The 20,611-nt window shown below is 38.2% G+C and overlaps 1 protein-coding gene and 1 pseudogene across 2 annotated transcripts in view; one reads left to right on the forward strand and one right to left on the reverse strand.

Annotated features, from left to right (window-relative positions):
* The window catches only part of CDKL5 (cyclin dependent kinase like 5), a 182,853-nt gene that overhangs the window by 26,584 nt on the left and 135,658 nt on the right, over window positions 1-20,611 (forward strand). For both annotated transcript variants that reach the window (XM_055081670.1, XM_024115266.3), the window contains exon 2: window positions 7,188-7,241. The gene's annotated coding sequence lies outside the window, so the exon portion shown is untranslated. The remainder of the gene's footprint in view (window positions 1-7,187; window positions 7,242-20,611) is intronic.
* On the reverse strand, window positions 5,073-5,980 carry LOC112062003 (cofilin-2-like; annotated as a pseudogene).

Genomic DNA, 20,611 nt, shown 5'->3' on the forward strand with positions numbered 1-20,611 from the left:
GAGCGGCTGGGCCCGTGAGCCATGGCCGCTGAGCCTGCGCGTCCAGAGCCTGTGCTCCGCAGCGGGAGAGGCCACAGCGGTGAGAGGCCCGCATACCACACACACAAAAATAAAATAAATAAAAATAAAATAAAAAAGTAAAAATAGAATTACCATATGATTCAGCAGTCCTACTTCTGGGCATATATCTGGACAAAACTATAACTCAAAAAGATACATGCACACCTATGTTCATAGCAGTGCTATTTACAATAGCCAAGACATGGAAACAACCAAATGTCCCTCAACAGATGAATGGATAAAGAAGATGTGGTATATGTATACACACACACACACACACACACACACACACACACACACACACACACACACAATGGAATACTACTCAGCCATAAAAAAGAATGAAATAATGCCATTTGCAGCAACATGGATGGACCTAAAGATTATCATACTAAGTGAAGTAAGTCAGAAGGACAAATACTATATGTTATCACTTATATGTGGAATGTAAAATATGACACAAATGAACCTATCTATGAAACAGAAACAGACTCACAGACATAGAGAACAAACTTGTGGTTGCCGTGGGGGAGGGATGGATTGGGAGTTTGGGATTAGCAAATGCAAACTATTATATATATGTATAACTGAATCGCTTTGTTGTACACCAGAAGCTAACACAACATTGGGAATCAACTATACTTCAATTAAAAAATAATAATACATGGTTCTTGTCTGTGCACGTGTATCCTAATAGCACAATGGGAATTTATGGAGAGGCAAAATAAATTGGAGCCTGGAGGAATCTGAGCGGTTTGAGAGTAGATAGAACCTGAACTGGGCTGTGGATGGTAACAACAATTAGGGTTTTTTGGCATGTATTTACTACTTTATGGCATTTGATAGTCTGGATCTCCTTCAAACTGTCTTCCCTTCTTTTCTGTCACACACTCCCAGTCTTCCTACTCCCATTGCTAGTCTCCTCCCTCTGCAGTGTCTTTGTTTTCTTTAACATTCCGCCTTTGGCCACCTTCCTCTTTCTGTCCTTGCGGTAATGCTTTATTGTTTTAACCCTAACCCTGAGCTTCTGGAAATACGCTTTTCTCTCTTCTACACATCCACAACACTTCATCAGTGTCCCTTTTACAGCATTTCTCTCTCTCTCTCTTTTTTTTTTCCACTATAGTTGTATACATACATTCCCTCTACTGGACTGTAACTTCTGAGAGCAATTTGCACCTTTGCAGTTCTTAAAGTATCTAGTGTATAGTTTTGTGAGTAGTAAGTGCCACATATCTTTCTTTTAAACTTCTTTCCCCAAACTCAGCCCCTCTTCCAGACTTTCCTTTTTCTGTTCATAGTACTAGAGTTCTTCCTTTAATTCCACATTCTGGTTAGCAAGTTCTGCTGCTTCTGTCCTCAAAGTGTTATTCATAGCCACACCATTCATTCCACTCAAAAAAAACAAATATTGAGGGTATTACATTCTAAGCACTGTGTAGGTGCTGGAGATACAAATATTACAGATCCAGTCCCTTGTTCTTAGAATACTGGTGAGGCAGAGAGAGACACAGTCTGGTACTTTCAAGACTATGTATGTCATACCCTTCTCTGTGCTGGGTGCTACTGTAACACAGACCTATTACAGTCCTTTTCCATAGGCTGCTCACCTCCAAGGGGAAGAGGCCTAGTAAGTACAGCTACTGGATTTCCTCCCAGGCTTTAGCCTTCTTTTTTCTTCTTCCTCCTTCCTTTTTAAGATTTCACATATAAGTGATAGCATACAGTGTTTGTCCTTCTCGGTTTATTTCACTTAGCACAATGCCCTTCAGTTTCATCCAAGTTGTTGCAAATAGCAGGATTTTCTTCCTTCTTCCTCCTTCATCTTCCTTCTTCTTTCTCTTTCACCCTTCCTCTTCCTTTTGGTTCCTGCCTTTGTAACTTGACTATGTTGAGTGCTGTGTTCCTGTTGCCTTTTGCCGTGGGAACTTGTGTTCTTTGCATGTCATTGATATCACTAGCTACTGTTTGAGGGCTTACAGTGTGAAGTGTGTAGCAGAATGAAAAACAAGACCCATTTGAAATGCTACTAGTTAAATTCAGCAAGTTTCAAACTGAGTTCTTTTTTGTTTTGTTTTTATTAGTTATCAGTTTCATACATATTAGTGTATATATGTCAATCCCAATCTCCCAATTCATCCCAGCACGACCCCTGCCCCCGCCCCCCACTTTCCCCCGCCTTGGTGTCCATATGTTTGTTCTCTACATCTGTGTCTCTATTTCTGCCTTGCAAACCGGTTCATCTGTACCATTTTTCTAGATTCCACATATATGCATTAATATACGATATTTATCAAACTGAGTTCTTGGTACCTGCAAAGTTCTATTCTAGGCATCTCCATATCCAAAGGTCAATAAGTCTCCCATAATCCTAGTCTAATTGATATGGAGACGCATATAATGATACAAAACCAAATACATTGTCACTAAAATTACAAATAAAGGGCTGTGCGGCTTCTGTATCACAGCATATCACATCCTATTTGGGTTGCAGAGAGGGGAAGACACTCATATATGACTTCATGTAGAGGGGTTGCTGTATGAAGTCAGTCAATGAAAGGATGTCAGCTGTGGTGGTTGTGTATGCCAGGGGAAGGGAATTGTTTGATGGAGTCATGGAGCAGGAAAGTATCAATATAATCTATACCAGGTGATTCTCAGAGTGTGGTCCCAGACCAGCAGCATCAGCATCACCTGGAAACCTGTTAGAAATGCAAATTATTGGGCGCCACTCCAGACCTACTGAACCGGAAACTCTCGGAGTTGAACCCAGAAATCTGGGTTTTAACAAGCCCTCCAGGTGGTTGTGATGTGCTGAAGTTTGAGAACCACTGGTCTACACTTGCTTGGTCAGAAAAGTCAGTTGCCCTTTGCTTGAAGAGTAGGGTTTAAGAAAAGCAATGATGAGAACAAAAAGACAGGATTACAATAGAGACCTTGAATACTAGAGTAGGAGTATGTAGGGGCCCCCCAGGGAACCATTTCAGTTAAGGAAGGGACCTTCTGGGGGCTTACTTTAGGAGGAGTGAGCTGACAGACTTTTATAGGGTGAATTAAAACTAAAAGATAATTAGAAGTGGTGAAGTAAATTAGGGGACGAGTAGCCTTGGGAAATGAAAGGAATCTGCTGCCGAGGAGCAATGTGGCTGGATAAGCCTTGCCAGCCACCTGGGTAAGTGTCCAGACAAAGGTAACTGCCTCAGAATAAGCTGAGGCTTTGAACCTGGTGTTGCGAGAGCATGGTGGTGCCTTCTGACACAGTGTGGGCAGAGGGTAGAGATGCCACATGGTATGGGAAGTGGGATATGGGGGAAGGTAATTTTTTCTAAAAATAAGAATAGCTTCTTCCCCAGAATGATACAGGCTCAGTGTAAGAAACTCCATAAGGGAAGGTGAGGGCGAAAGCAAAATCATTTCGAATCTCACCTTCCAGTGAAAAGCAATACATTTTTCTATTTAAATATCTGAGTATCCATTTGCTTATTTAAACTCAGTGTTTTATACATAGAATTATACAATCCTAAAAACAGAATTCCTTAGGTTAATTGATCTTGAACACCTGTCAGTGTTACACACATGAGTGTATCCAGCTCAGTGTGTGTTTGGAAATTGATGAATTTTATATTTGAGAAACAAAAGGTTTATACAAGCAGCTAATTGTTAAAGAGTGCAGTTTCATTTCACATGGTCATCAAAGTCCTGTCCATATCGTTTATTACAGAGGAAATCTGGCACAAAACAGTCTCAGATGTCTGGTATGCCAACATTAGTCTAGGGAGAAGAACCCCAACTGTGTGTGTGTGTGTGTGTGTGTGTGTGTGTGTGTGTATATATATATTTTTTTCTTTTTGTAATATGCCACAATTTTTATTGCAACGTGGCCATTTTTGTGAGGGTGGGGAGTTTGATCTCAAAAACAATGTTCCATTTAAGACTCTTTTATACAGAAATTGCCATCATGACTGATATTCAAAATATCTTTAGTGTTGGAAGACTTACATGGTAAACATAAAACTCCTACACTTATTCAGTAGCGTACACTCAATGGAAAACAAAAAGGCATTAATAACAGCTATTTCTTTTAAGAAGATGTGCAGTGGTTAAGGATCCGCCTGCCAGTGCAGGGGACACAGGTTCGAGCCCTGGTCCGGGAAGATCCCACATGCCGCGGAGCAACTAAGCCCATGCACCACAACTGTTGAGCCCCCGTGACACAACTACTGAAGCCCGCGCACCTAGAGCCCGTGCTCGGCAACAAGAGAAGCCACCGCAATGAGAAGCCCGTGCACCGCAACAAAGAGTAGCCCCCGCTCACTGCAAGTAGAGAAAGCCCGCATGCAGCAACGAAGACCCAATGCCACCAAAAATAAATAAATAAAATAAATTTATTTTTTAAAAAAAGAAGATACACAGGTATGGGAATGAACACTGAGGTACTAGGATAAGTTGATGACACAGTTAACACAACTTAATTGGCATTCCTTTTGGGGTAAGGGATTAAACTTTAAAAAAAAAATGCTTCCAATGCATAGTATTATATCCGTGCTGCCATATCACAAAAAATAGGCTTGCCAAGGCAGGTGAGGTGTACGAATGCTCAAGCCTCACAGAACTTCAGTCAAGTGCAACTATAAATAATACTGAATAAAGTTTACCATCTCACCAGTGGATAATACTTTCAAAGCATTCAATTAGCTTAACCCTTTGTAGTGTTCTAAGCTATTCACATTGAGAATCACATTCATTGTAGTGCTTGCTGCAAGGGAGGCATAACCAGTTGTTTTGGCTAAAATATGATGGGAAGGCATTCCTTGGGTTCTACATAAAAGTAACAGTATTAAACAGTCTAATGGCGATCTCTTGATAGTCTGCTTACGTGAATGATATTTCCTTCATTCATTGTGTTGGAAAGACCCAGTGGGAAGAGGAAGGAAAAAAAACAAAACCTAATACTATTCCAATTGACTGAGCTGGAGAAATGGAAGCTTGCTTAAGATCCAGATGGCACTTGTTTATAAGAGTTTTCCTTCAAGTGAAACTACTACCTTGCCTTCCAATTTCTCTCCAAGTGTTGAACGGTCCTTTATATCATCCAAGCCATTTACTTGCTACTCATGTTTAATACCTGTAAATTTCTTTTTAGTGGCATCTTTAGAGCTAGCATAAATCATCTTGCTTTTTAAAGGTGCACTTTCAGGAGCCCAAGATCTGCTTTGCTTCCTCTACAATTATTTGTCTTTTGTCATCGCTTAAACAGAAGATTACTGCTTTCTTTGTTTTTTTGATCTCCTCTTGCGTAGAAGATTTCCTTACTTTCACGTCGTTAAAAACGTTGATGACTTCATCATTCACTGTAACCAGAAGCCATAGTGCCCGTGGCTGAGGCTGCGGGCGGCTTGGCCTCCGGCGGTGTGGCACTGCGAGGAGAAGGAGGGGCGGCCGCTCCCCAACTATATTTTAAGACGAAAAAGGTGAAATAGTCTTTTATTAGAATAACAGGGTTATTCTGGTGTCTTATAAGAACCAATTAATATTGGACATAAAATGATCTCATACATAGGCCAATAGCAAGTTCCAGAATTCTCTTTTTAAATAGGCAGCTAGCTACCAGTGAATTTCTTAAGCGACAAACAGAGATGTAGAATACAGTTTGCTCATTTCTTAGTTTTGTGAAAAAGTTTTTTTTCATTGACAGAATATACCATGTTCTATAGTATGATTTTTTTTTTTTACTTAAAATATTATGGCCACTTTTCTGTATCACTAAATATAGTTAAATAATTTTAGTAGTGGTACGATTTTCCATTTATATGATGTGATATCGTTTACTTTATCAATCCTACATTGACTAATGTTAGGTGGTTTTTTGTTGTTGATTATTATGAATAGCACTGCAGTATGCAACCTTTGCAGTACCCATCTTTGTCCATTTGTCTGATGGTCTCCTTAGCATAAATCTCTAGAAGTAGGATGGATTTTTGAATCAAATGGTACTCATACATTTAAAATGTTGATACCTATTGCCAGATTACTTTCCAGAAACCTTTATATTCCTACCTCCTGTGAATGTGAGTTCACATTTTCCCGAAAAAGAGCACTAGATATTTGTCAGTTACTTTAATCGTTGCCAGCCTGATAGGTTAAAAGAGATTTCTCTCTCTTTTTTTTTTTAACTTAATTGATGACTAGTGAGATTGAACAGGCTTTCATCGATTTATTAGACAGTTGTATTTCTTTTGTGAAAGGTCAGTTTATATCTGTTCTTTCTCTGTTTTCTCTTTGAGTGTTTACGTTATACTTATTTGTAAGATGCTACTACAATTCTGGGTCCAATTCCACTTCTGATCATCAACTAGGATTCTGCATCTAATTCCTGTGTGTGTGTGTGTGTGTGTGTGTGTGTGTGTGTGTGTGTGTGTGTGTGTTTTCCATACCACCAAGCAATCCTCCATCGTCAGCTGGGTGTCCTACAATTCAACTCAATTTTGACACTATCTATCTGGAGACAGCATCAGATCCCACAAGTTAAGGGCTCAGTCCTAAAGGACTGCCCCCCTTTTCTGATGCCAATCACATGTCCAGTTGGTCACCTGGGCTTCTGACTGGCTGGCTGCCGATTGGAGGTTCTAATGACCCCCTCCTTGTGTTAGATTAATTTCCTAGAGTGGCTCACAGAAATCAGAGAAACATTTTACTTCCTATATTAACAGTTTATTATAAAAGGATATAATTCAGGAACCCGCCAAATGGAAGAGATGCATAGGGCAAGGTATGGGGGAAGGGAGGGGACGTGGAGCTTCCATGCCCTCTCTGAGACTGCCATTCTGACCAAATCTCCTCATGTTCACCAACCTGGAAGCTCTCCGAACCCTGTCCCTTTGGGTTTTTATGGGGTCTTCATTACGTAGTCATGATTGATTAGATCATTGGCCATTGATGATTGAACTCATTCTCCAGCCCCTCTCCCCTCCCCAGAGGTTAGGGTGGCAGTAGGACTGAAAGTTCCAACCCTCTGATCATGTGGTTGGCCCCACTGGCAAGCCACCCCCACCCTTAGGTTACCTAGGGGCTTTCTAAGTCACCTCATTACCATAACAAGAGACACCTTTGTTGCTTTCATCCCTTAGGAAATTCCAAGAGTTTTAGGAGTGCTGTGCCAGAAACTGTGGAACAAAGACCAAGTATGTATTTCTTATTCTTGTCACAATACCATACTAACATATTAAGGGTATTCAACTTTTGTCTCTTTTTTAATTATTATTTTGTAAATTAAGAGGTGTACATACTCATTCATTGACTTTTTTCTTTTAAATTTTTTTAATTAAAAAAATTGAGGTATAATTGATTTATAGTATTATATTAGTTTCAGGTGTACAACATACAGTGATTCAAAAATTTTATAGGTTATATCCATTTATAGTTATTATAAAATATTGGCTATATTCCCTGTGCTGTACAATATATCCTTGTGTCAGATAGTGTTTCATGGAGGAAAATTCCAAGTTGACTAGTAACTTGGTGGGTTGCAGCTGAGGGATCAGAGTCTTGTTGCAGCTTGTCCTCTGGCAATGTCATGCATGCCTCTCTGATCTGGAGGAGTCTGTGGGCTACTGTCGGTGAGGTAGTCAACAGATGCTGAGGAGTCTCAGCAAAAGTGATTGCAGCTTAAAACAGACAACCTCTGCAGGCTCCTCTCCACAGGGGAGTCTGTGCCATCCTGGTTGTGGAATTTCAATGGTAGCAAAATGGAGCTGTAGTGATGGACCAGCAAGAGGCAATTATGACAAGCAAGGGCTCTATTGACTATTTTGGGAATTATGGGAATGGGCAAACAGAAGCTGCAGCTGTAATTACTGTCATGGAATGAAATCCTCACCACCACCACCCCCCCTTTCACAACACTTTACACGTGATGGGTGTTCAGTTAATGTGGTATGTGTCCAAATTGTCATTAGACTTTAGAAAACTTTTAGAAACTATTGCAAGTGATGATTCAAATGTGCTCATTAAAAATATTAGTGTCTTTAACCAATCTAGCAGGTTAAATAATTTTATTATTCCTCTAGATTACAATTTTTAAAAGATCAAGTTTAGAGGAAAATCTTGTTCTAATTTTGGAGCATGATATATTTGAATTCAATTTGCAGTTTTCTATCTTAAAAAAATAGCTGTAATTATAAACAGCACATGGATGGGGTGTGAGACTGATTTAAGTTAAAAAAAATTGTGACCTTAATAATTCAGAATGAATGCTCTGTATTCTTTTCAAAAAGTATTGACACTGTAAGTAAAATTTATCTTTATAGTAAATGTTTTAGGATTCTGTAGAAAGCCACATAGAGTAAAATGCTACTTATTTCTTTTCCCAGTGGTGTTTTACTGAGTCATTTTATTAGTTGTATGTGCCTTTCTTGAGTTGGAAATTTATACAGGGGGCTAAAGAAATCCTTTCCACCCAAAATATAAATTCTATACCATTTTGTGGGTAGAAGCCCAACGGTGGGCCTTAAGTAAACACAAATGCTAGCTTTTACAGTTTTTAATGTGTTTTTATAGAATAACACTATCTTGTAAAATAGTCTGTTTCTCAGAGTTTTTCTAAATGGAATAATTTTAAACACTCCTTAAGGATCTTCCTTTCAAATAAATTATGAGGTGACTCCTTTTGTAAAACAAAGATTCATTTATTAGCATGAATAATATTTCCTGATCTTTCCCTCTCCACTCCATGCATATTTTAGCTACTTATAAAGCTGGGTTTTCATATATAGTAATTTTTCTCAGTCACAGGGAGCACTTTAGAGATCGGTACCTGAATCTGGTATTTAATTACAGTTTTTACTTATGGCAGTATGTCTTCTCAATTGTGAGTTGTTTTTATGCCCTTGAATGTGGTAGGCTAACTATAGGATATCTTTTTTTTTTTTTTAACTATAGGATATCTTAATGTCATAGTCATGAAAGAGATAGTTGATAATTTATAAAAGCTGTATAAAAATGTATGTTAGGCTGTTAAGGTTAAGTTCCAAATAGAGCTTGGGAAATCTTTAGAAAACGTGACTTTAAAAAATATATATATTGTTGAATCAGGCTTACTAGCATCTAGTTCAGGCCTTGAGTGCTTAGTATATATTTGTTTCTTTTTGGGGGGAAGATGTTTCTAGTGACTACTTGATATGTTTTGTATTTTTATAATTTTATAATTAGAATTCATGGGCCCAATTCACAGAATTCTTAAAAATAATTAATTTTTAGTCCATTTGTCTCTTCTCTTAGCAAGTCCCCAGATGACAAATTGATTAAAACAACACTTAAGTAAACTGAAACATTAACACTTATTAAAACAACTTGGAATAAACAAATACTATAATTTGGATTATTTAATATGTATTTTTATGTGCTATATGTAGGAAAATAATTAAAGATGAAAGTAATTGAGCAGTCTTTTTTAGGAATCACTTGATAGAAAGCAGAGAACATTTCCCACTTATAGAAGTGAATGGATGAAGTGTACCTGGTTATCTTAGGAAAAACTCAGCTTAGTATTAAGAGGGAAATGGCTTTTAGTCATTCAGTCCATTCTGCTGGATTACAAATTAATTGCGGAATTTTGAGTATATTGCACAGGATTCAGTATGAGAAATTGAACCACTGTGAGTGTTATTGAATAAGGGATTTATTATAGTACTCAGACTGTATATGGATTGTAGGAGTTGCTGGGAATGTGAAAGTCAGGAAGCAGAAGGATCAGAAAAATAGTCACTAATAGAGCCTCCTGACTTACTGGTATAGGCGTGTAAGTCAGAACTTCCTGGGAAAATTTTAAGAAGCAAGTGTATACAGACATCAAAGTGAGAATGCAAAGAGGATGATCCTGGAGAGGTCTGTTGCCTCTGTGTAGCTATTGCTTCCGTGGGTACAAAGCCCAGAGTCAGGCATCTGTTGTTGGGTCTTAGGCCACTGTTGATCAGGTGAAGAAGAAGAGCTGGACACAGAGGGGATAAGAAGAGAGTTGAGGACAAGCTGAAACCTGCCCCAGGCACCTCTGCATTTATTCTCACCATGTCTCATCCTAAAGACCTTCTAAGAGTTTGGCCATCTCTAACTTGGTGTACTATACAGGGAAGGAAATTCTGGGAAACACAGTTCCCAGGCGGACCAAGTTCACAATAGAATGATCCATTGCATTGTGCTTCCCATTTTGGTCTGCTCTTTCAGATTCATCTCATCAGTAGATGATGAGGATGTTATAATACGTTGAGCCTCAAGATTTCCATTTCTTTATGGTATTTACTGAGGAACTGTTCATATGCTATTATCACTTGAGAATTTAAAATGCTGTACTTTGAATAACTTTTCTTCTTTTTCTTATTAACACCGTGGCTTTTTCCTAATGTATTCTATTATAATTTCTCTGTACCTTATTTACTGATTTTTCTCTTTGTTATTAAAGTTTTACAATCCTAATAAATGAATTACAGGTCAGAAAATATTCAAATTTTGGAGAGGAAAACAGGTACAAAATTTATTTTTTTAAAATATTTATTTATTTATTTATTTTTGGCTGCGTCGGGTCTTAGTTGCGGCTTGCGGGATCTTTCGTTGTGGCAGCGCGTGGGCTCTTCGTTGTGGCACGTGGGCTCCAGAGCATGTGGACTTTGGTTGGCTGCTGGCGGGCTCTCTAGTTGAGGCGCGTGGGCTTAGTTGCCCCATGGCATGTGGGATCTTAGCTCCCTGACCAGGGATCGAACCCACGTCCCCAGCATTGGAAGGTAGATTCTTAACCACTGGACCACCAGGGAAGTTCCTTATTTATTTATTTCAAAATTTAAATATGAATAACTACATACTTTTTGGTGAATTTGGGATTAAAAATAACCGAGTATGCCATAAGACTTTCTGCTGACTTTCTGAAATGTTCATACTTCATTCTAGTAATGGTGAATAAAAGGAGATGACCTTTTGTAAGAGATTTTAATTTGAGAATGTCTAGGCTCTTTGAAATACAGAGCCTCAAAAATTTGTCAGCTAGGTTGATACATTCAGCCAGCAAAATTAAGTGATCTGCTGTTCTCAGACTCCCACTACATCCTTTGTGCTCCAGGTCTGCTTTCTGTCTCTGCAGTGCATGTGTAACACTTTCTAGTTGATTTTTTTTTTTAATGGATCATCTGGCAGGGTAGGGGAGTTAAGGACATGATGAAAGATAGAAAGTGCTGAAAATCGTTTTCATTTATCTCCTTCCTACAGTCTGTAATGGGGTGGGGGTTCATTTGTCTATTTCCCATTTAATTTTCCTTTTTTTCTTCTCTAGAGTTGGAGAATCTCTTCTAATTTCTTTTAAGAACATTCACTGATAATGACTGAAGTATTCTGGAGAGTTAGATGTACCTCTCAGACATAGTCTTAGAATATTTTTTTAAATTAATTTTTATTGCAGTATAGTTGATTTACAATGTTGTGTTAGTTTCTGCTCTATAGCAAAGTGGATCAGTCATACATATACACATATCCACTCTTAGATTCTTTTCCCATATAGGCCATTACAGAGTATTGAGTAGAGTTCCCTGTGCTATACAGTAGGTCCTTATTAGTTATCTGTTTTACATATAGTTGTGTGTATGTGTCAATCCCCATCTTCCACTTTATCCCTTCCCCTAGTTCTAAGTAATAATCTTCACTTGCCTCCATCATGTTTTCTTTATTCTTTGATAGTAATTAATTGATAACACTTTTCTTTGGAGTTTAGACTCAGTAACTCACCTCTTCTCTCTGTATTTTATCTTTTGAAAATGAAGCCTCATTTTATTTTCCATAACTCAGGAAGAATACTTACCATTTGTAGTCCTCTGACTGTACTTTGTGTGTGTCTTGTTTCTGTGGTTTCTTTCATGAAATCTTATAGGGCTAAAGGTAATTGAAGTACATTTGCTTTCCTCCACATCAAATGAATGCTTTACAAATATACCTCAGCAATTCTGCTTATAGATGGCTCTTTGATTTGTCAGTTCTTGTTTTTTGTCTTGGTACAACAGAAGATGATTTATTTTATAAAGTAAGTTGAAGGTTTCTTTGCTTACAAGACTCTGTAAATTATCAGTAATGTTGATAGTGCAGTGAAATTTTAGAAGTGGTTCTAGATTTAGCATAGTTCTAAATTGTTTAGGCTGAGTAGAAAATTTTCCAATGATATTGTTTCAACTTAATAAAATAACAGTGCTTTGCAGGTAATTTAATTGTCATCAGAACTGGCAAGACTAAAATATTGCTTGCTTTAAAAATGTTTTATTTACTTTAATAAAAATATTGCTCTTAAAATGCTAATGACATTTCATGAATCTATTATTCCTTATGGGTCTTGACATAAATTACTTGTCTCATTTGGGGAATTTCTTTAAGCACAGGCTCATAACGGAGATGGTAAATCCCACTTTCTTGAGATATTAGCCTTCTTATTTCTGTCATCTGTTGTGTTAAATGAATCTTATTATTTAATTACTAATAATAGTTGCTTTTTTATTACATGGCTACTGTGCATCAGAGGCTCTACTTACATAACCTTGAATCCTCACCTGTAAGTAGGTAGTATTAGTCCCTCTTAGTGAATGAGAAAAGAGACTTAAAGAGGTTAAATAACTTGCTCATGGTCACATAATTAGTAAAGGTTGACACCCAGATGTGTTAGTATTCTCAGAAGAATAGACAGAAAGGTCCAGGTAGAGGAAGGGTTTGTGCCAACAAGCAGTACACTCGGCCTGATTGTTCATCATCTTAATTAGTCTTGGATTATTGAAATAACATTATTTAATCTTCTAAGAAGGACATATTAAAGTGTAGAAACTAAAAGAAAATTCACTTTTGATTTTAAAAATTATTAGGATATGTTAGCTTATGTTAACAGTCATGCATATGTTTGCATTATTCAAAATAGATAATAGACAATTTAAAATATATATATATTTATTTATGGCTGTGTTGGGTCTTCGTTGCTGTGCACAAGCTTTCTCTAGTTGCGGGGAGCAGGGGCTACTCTTCATTGCGGTGCACAGGCTTCTCACTGCGTTGGCTTCTCTTGTTGCGGAACACAGGCTCTAGGTGTGCGGGCTCAGTAGTTGTGGCTCGCGGGCTCTAGAGTGCAGGCTCAGTAGCTGTGGCGCACAGGCTTAGTTGCTCCAGGCATGTGGGATCTTCCCGGACCAGGGCTCGAACCCGTGTCCCCTGCATTGGCAGGCGGATTCTTAACCATTGCATCACCAGGGAACTCCCAATAGACAATATTTAAATTCAGGATGTGCATGGGTTTCTTTAAAATATTGAATCCTGTGTCTATGATTAAGTAAAATGGGAGTTACTTCTAGGAAAATGATGATACCACACTGAAGAGCAGGCACCATGGTAACCAGGAAGTTGTCTAGTTTTCCCACCTACTCTGTTGTGAATGGGGAGAGGGCCCTTCAGTCAGGCTAGAGCAGAGCTCCTCCTCAGAAGCTGGTTAGGAGACTTTGATATAAGCTTTGTTTCCTCATTCCTATAATGAATGGCTATGGTTTATTCTAGCTTTAAGATTCTCTGATTCCCTGAAGAAGAAGATGGTAGTTTGTATTTCAGAGGGCTTTAGGTATCATATGTATGGAATTAAAAACACAAGTAATTAAGTTAGTACTGTGGAACTGTAAAGCACAATGTACTGTGGCTAATCCACATACAGATAGTAATTGACAGTAATATTGTTTACAAGTTCATTCTCTTGTCAATTAATGTTATAAATATGCATAGTCAATTCTTAATTATTTAAGAATTGTTAGAGTGGTTTATCCCTGTATCTTTCTTTTAGAAATGTGGATCACTATTCTCTCTCAGTTGATAGGCAGAATAGAGTTGAAATGCTGATACAGGATATAGTGGAGATATGGTATCTAGTTTCCAGGAAATTATGTTTTATCTAAGGTAAATAGATAGGTATGCAAACAATAAATGTTTAAATAAGTATGTAATGAATGTCATGTAAGTGCTGTATGTAAGAATTTATAGACTGGCTTTTTGAATTTTTATCATGGGAATCTGTTAGTTAATCTTAACTAAAAACGAACGCAGAGTTTATAGAGAATAACTTCTAGCTAGGCTGAACAGAGAGGAAGTTATAATTTACTTGATTTTTTAAAAAATGATGGCTGATATTTCAGTTGGCAAAGACTGGGGGCAGGGGTGGGGAAATGATTGGAACAAAGGCATAGAAATGGGAAAGTGAAAAGGCATGTTCTAGGTGTTGATTAGTAGGTGTAGTTGCTTTGGAGCCAAGGATTCTTATAGTGGAAGAGTGTGTGATTGTCAAAAATTATAGTTATGGGCTTCCCTGGTGGCGCAGTGGTTGAGAGTCCGCCTGCCGATGCAGGGGACGCGGGTTCGTGCCCCGGTCCGGGAAGATCCCACATGCCGCAGAGCGGCTGGGCCCGTGAGCCATGGCCGCTGAGCCTGCGCGTCCGGAGCCTGTGCTCCGCAGCGGGAGAGGCCACAACAGTGAGAGGCCCGCGTTCCACAAAAAAAAAAAAAAAAAAAAAAAAAAAAAAAGTAAAAATTATAGTTAAAATTATAGTTAAATTCACAGGAAAGCAATTGCCAAAGGTTATAGTTAATTTCAGATTAAGTAACATAACTGCTATGAGCCTAAATTTTCCCCTCTGTAAAATAAGGTCAGATGAGATGATCCCTAACCTACTTAATAGGTGTTCAGTAGGTATTTGTTGAATGAATAAGTGAGTGAGCAAATGAATGAATGAGTGAATGAATGAGTGTCTTTAGCTATTTTCCTTGACATCATTGCGTTAGAAATGTGGAATTTTGGTAGGCAGTAGGAAATTAGCAATTTTTGATAGTAAAATGATCTAACAACTTTAGTCTAAAAAGAATAAGTCATGGTCTTTTCCTATAAATAATGGTTATGTGTTTTAAAATTTGTTTCTTTCTGTAGGAGTCAGTGGATCCCTGTCTGGACTATGAATTGTGAGGGCATTTTTGTTTTAAAATACACTTTCTTTCTTTCTTTTAAATTCATTATTTATTTATTGGCTGCGCCTCCGGCATTCGGGATCTTAGTTACCCTCTGAGGGATAGAACCCGGGCCCTCTGCATTGGGAGCAAGGAATCTTAACCACTGGACCACCGGGGAAGTCCCTGTCAGGGCGCTTTTAACACTTAAAATATTGAGTCTTAAACGTATTAAGTATTTTTGTATAAAAACATTTTAAAACTGAATGTAAGAGTTTAGAAACTTTTATAGCAATTTAACATTTTTACTGTATTTTACAATATAATTTACATGGGATTAAAAAAAAAAAACTAGACTATTATTCTAAATAGTTTGAGACTCTTTGGTCCGAATGATTCCAAAGTTTTTGGCTTTGGGTAGATGAAATGCCATGATTACATGATCTCACCTCTTTCCAAGGCATCTTTTCTAAGGATTCTAAAAGGATGTGATTATAATGTATTCATCTGAGAAGTGACCTCATAATGGAGCCTGAGAATACCCATAGAGCAGGTGATATTCTTGATGAAGCTGCCTTAAGTTGGAAATTAAGTTAAATCTTGAGATTCTTATATTCTCAATTTGTATGACTTATATTCCTTACTGTTGACCTGAAGTTCAACTTTGTATTCATTCAGCTATCCATGACATCTCTGCATTTTGCAGTATAAAACTTCCCATAATAAATGACAATTAAATGACCCCATAATTGTCAATCATGTAATATTGTTTTCCATATGCTCCTCTATATTCCCAGTTTCAGTTATGCCCAGTAGTCAAGGCAGAAATTTTATAATCATCTAGACTTCTCCATTTTTCATTCATCAACTATTTTTAAATTGGCACTGTGTCTTTTGGGTACACCTCCTAAAAATCTCAAATCTATCCACCTTTCTCTCCTCACTGCTGCTTTAGTTGAGATTTTCATCATTTTCTGCCTGGCCTCTCCATCAGTCAGTAGCTTTCTGATTAGTGTCTCTGCCCTAACCCTCTTCCTGCCTCCATGGTGATTTTTCTGAAACATAATACTGATAGGTACTCATCTGAAAAGCTGCTCTTGATTTACTGTTGTCTATGGCAGTAGCCTTCAGATGTCTTGTGCAGCAGTTGAATCCTTTCTTAAAATATAGAGAAACATACCTGTTGCATGGCATACAAGGCCTTTAATGATTTAGTCCCTGCCTCGTTCCTGTCATTCCTGGACCTGTGCCCTAGATTTCAGAGAAGCTGAAGGACTTGGGTTCTACAAAGACTCCTTATTTTTTGGTTTCTTTTTTTTTTTTTTGGCCTATTTTAGCAAGAACTTTTCCTCGAATGCCTTTACCCTTTTGTCTGTCTCATATTGTGTTCTTGTCTCAAGATGTCACCTGAATCTCCTGAGTGATGAGTGTCTTTTGTATGCTAATGGATGACTTCTGGCAGAGGCCCCTAGTTGACACAAGGATGGGGCCTGGTCACCAGAAGGACTAGCCATGATTAGAAGGTTAGAACTTTCAGCCCCCTTGTCCTATCCCCTACCTCTGGGGAGAAGAGGGGCCCAGAGATTGAGTTCAATTACCAGTGGCCAGTGATTTAATCAGTCATGCCTATGTACTAAAACCTCCATGAAAACGCCTAAACAACAGGCTTTGGGGAGCTTCTGAGTTGGTGAACACACTGAAGTGCTGGGAGGTGCTGGGAAGGTGATATACCCTAGGAGGTCATGAAAGCTTTGCTCCTCTTCCCTCCACCCCCTGTAACTTGCCCTTTGCATCTCTTCAATTTGGCTGTTCCTGAGTTGTATCCTTTATAATAAACCTGTAATGGTAAGTAAAGCATTTTCTTGAGTTCTGTGAGTCATTCTAGGGAATTATCAAACCTGAGGAAGGGTTTGTGGGAACCCCCAAATTTTTTAGCCAAGTCAGACAGAAGTGCAGGTGCCCTGAGGACCTGGGACTTGTGACTGGCATCTAAAGTAAGGGAAGTCTGTGGGACTGAGCCCTTAAACCTGTGGAGTCTGATGTTAACTCTGGGTAGTTAGAGTAGATTGTAGGACGCCCAGGTGTTAGAGATTCGATGTTGGAAAAGATGCCACGTATTTGGTGTCAGGGTGACTTAACCTCAGTTTACAAATGGAAACAAACCAAAGCTTCAAGAGACTGCTCAGCTTAATATTAAGTTAGTATGTGGGAGAGAGCTATAGCTTAAAAGTCCTCTTAACCGTACCTTCTTTTGTTTTGTTTTATTTTTTATTGTAATTTCCTTGAGGGAAAGAACCTTTCTTTTTTTTTTAACATATTAAATTTTTATTATTTATTAGTTATGTGTTCAAATCTCTTGAACTTAATTGAATGCTTTCATCAATTAATGGCCTTGATAAAATTGCTTGTAATTTTGACTGTTCTTTGTTTGGTCAAAGTAGTGTTACTTATCCTTCTAAAGTTAGCAGGACAAACAGCTGGGGAAGTACAAGATCTTTAGCTTGATTTTTTTTTTTTTTTGAGTTCCTTCTGTATTTTAAATAGGACACAAATATCTCTGTAAATAAAAATAACTTCCTCCCAACCCATTTGGAAAATATCCCAGACTTCTTTTTCATGCCTTGCAAAGTTGCTGCTGTCTCGTTACTATTTGTTCTTTCTCTTTGAAATAAGTGACCCTCCCAGGAATAGCTTAATCACCAGATGTTTGGCCAGCAGTATTCCACTTATTCTGGTTTTGTAGTTTTTCTGAAATAGGCTGAAAGGTAATCACTCCATTCCTTCCCTTGTTCTAAAATGATTTAACTCAATTGCTCTTGAAACTTACCTTGGTAAGTGATTTGGAACTGAAATGAAAAGAGAGAAGTTAGGCTATATATATTTTATACTGGTCCTTTATTAACTGACATTTATTAATTGAGAATTTTGACACTCATTTTCAGTTTGAGAGGTTCTGAGTGTTTAGAAATGAAACTGTGGGACTTCTAGCAGAGGATCCTTATTTTTTAACTGAGGAAATGAAAGTTGTCAAGGTCAACCATAAAGCTGATACTTTGCCTTGGTGAGAGAAACCCAGGATTTAGAGTCTTTCTGATGTAATTTTCAGTCTACCACGAATCCGGAGACTTGGTAACATCAGTTTGTGACAGCATTAACATTGTTTAGCCTGGAAGCAGCCTTTGTGAATTTTCCATATTATTTGACAGTGTCTGAAATCACTTGATGTCTTCAGGACCAATAAACTCTACCATGTAGTTTAAAAAAAAAAAATTAATTTATTTATTTTTGGCTGTGTTGGGTCTTCAGTGCTGTGCGCGGACTTTCTCTAGTTGTGGTGATCGGGGGCTACTCTTTGTTGCGGTGAGCGGGCTTCTTGCAGTGGCTTCTCTTGTTGCGGAGCACGGGCTCTAGGCGCGCGGGCTTCAGTAGTTGTGGCACGCTGGCTCAGTAGTTGTGGTTCACGGCCTCTAGAGCGCAGGCTCTGTAGTTGTGGCGCACGGGCCTAGTTGCTCCATGGCATGTGGGATCTTCCCAGACCAGGGCTCGAACCCGTGTCCCCTGCATTGGCAGGAGGATTCTTAACCACTGCGCCACCAGGGAAGTCCCTCTACCGTGTACTTTTATCTTTTTCAATTAGTAGATTTTTCAAACTTCCAAAAAAATAGCAATAAACCTCCTTTTTCAAATATATCACTTATAGAATCAGTGTACAAAACAGATATAAGTGGTATTTAATTAGAATACAATCTTAAGTTTAGTTTTGGTTTATTGGAAAATAAATCATCGAGAAAATTCAAATTTGTGAAATGCTATATTAGAGTATTTCACTTCCATTTCTAACTTAAAATAACTGAATGGATGTAACATAATTCATTTAATCAGGCCCCTCTTGATATTTAGGTTGTTTCCATTCTTTTGCTTTTACACACAATGCTGCAGTGAATAGCATATGCTTATCGTGTGTGTGTGTGTGTGTGTGTGTGTGTGTGTGTGTGTGAGTGTTTTCTGAGGATAAATTCCTAGGACTGTAATTGCTGTGTCATTAGAATATGTTTGCTTTTAGTTTTGAAAGATATCAAATTGGCCTCTAAAAAGTTGTATCTATCTATCTATCTATATACATTCCCACCAGCAATATATGAGCAAGCTTAATTCCCTCATGCTCTCATCAACATGGTACGTTAGTTTTGGTTTTTGCTAATCTGAAAAATTGTATCTCATATAGTTTTAATCTTCAGTTTTTATTATATGTAAAGTTGAGTAACCTTTTATATGTTTAAGAGCCATTTGTGTTTCCTCTTCTGTGAACTATTTGTTCATATCACTTTGCCCATTTTAAAAATTGGGTTTCTTACCCCTCTTATCAAGCAATAGGAACATTTTATGTTTTAGGGTTCTTTCTTTTTGTGATGTAAGTTGCAGATTCTCTTCCTCATTTTTAAATTTCTCTTTTTCCTTTGGTTTTTGCCTTTTTCATTTTTATGGATATGTAAACTCAAACTTAACATGCCTAAAATGGAATCCTGAATTTCTTTCCTTCCCTTAACCTGCTCCTTTTCTAGTTTTCCTCACATCAAGAAGCAGCAACCTCTATCTACTCATAGCCCAAGCCCCAAACCAAGAAGTTATCTTTGATTTCTGTTTCCCTCACTTCCCATCTCTAATCCATCCCCAGCTGTATTGGCTTCCCCTCCAAATATATCCTAAATCTTTCCATTTCTCTTCATGTGTACCAATTTAGTCCATCCCACCCTTATCCTTTCACCTGGGTGGTTGCAGTGGCTTCCTAGTTGTTAAACCCCCAAATTGATAGCTCCCCTTCCAGGCACAGAGCTGTTCTCTACTCTGTAGCTTGTGTGATCTTTTCAAAATGTAAATCATCTGATTGTCATACCACCCCCTGAACCCATCTCCCATTCTTGTTCAGAACCCTCCAGTGGTTCCCTCTGTCTCATGATAAAGATAAAAGTACTTAAACAACTTGCTGTTTTTCCAACCTCACCTTGTACTGGGTTATTAACCACCCAACCCTTGCCACCTTTGAGTCTCTTGTGTTTGCCATGTTCCCTCCTGACCTGGGACTTTTGCATAAATCATTTTCTCCTGGTGCATCCCTCCTCCTCTGTAAGTTTATGTCTAATTGTCCTACAGATCTCAGCCCACTGAAAACTTTCTCTGGAAAAGCCAACCCTCCCTAATTAGGTGGAAAACCTCTGCACAAGCCCTTGTAGAGCCTTATATCTCTTTTTCATAGCACTTACATTTGCAGTTTTACACTTATTGTGTGATCCTTTGATAAACTCCGTGAGGTTAGGGGTTTTGTGTCTTTCCTTTACTGATATATTCCTGGTGACTGTCATAGTGCCTGGCATATAGTTAACTCTCAAGACATATTTATGGAATGACTGCTTACTTTTAAGTTCTCAGGTGTGGAGTTTAAAGAATGTACTGGTTTACCCTTTCTGAAAAAATTTGACTGCATTTGCTCTAGGCCAGTCTTTGTTCTCATCTTCTTTTCCCTGTGGCTTTCCCAAGACCACTGAGATTCAGCAATCTCATCTCCAAA

Source organism: Physeter macrocephalus, chromosome 21 (genome assembly GCF_002837175.3).
Source record: "Physeter macrocephalus isolate SW-GA chromosome 21, ASM283717v5, whole genome shotgun sequence".
Lineage (NCBI taxonomy): Eukaryota > Metazoa > Chordata > Mammalia > Artiodactyla > Physeteridae > Physeter > Physeter macrocephalus.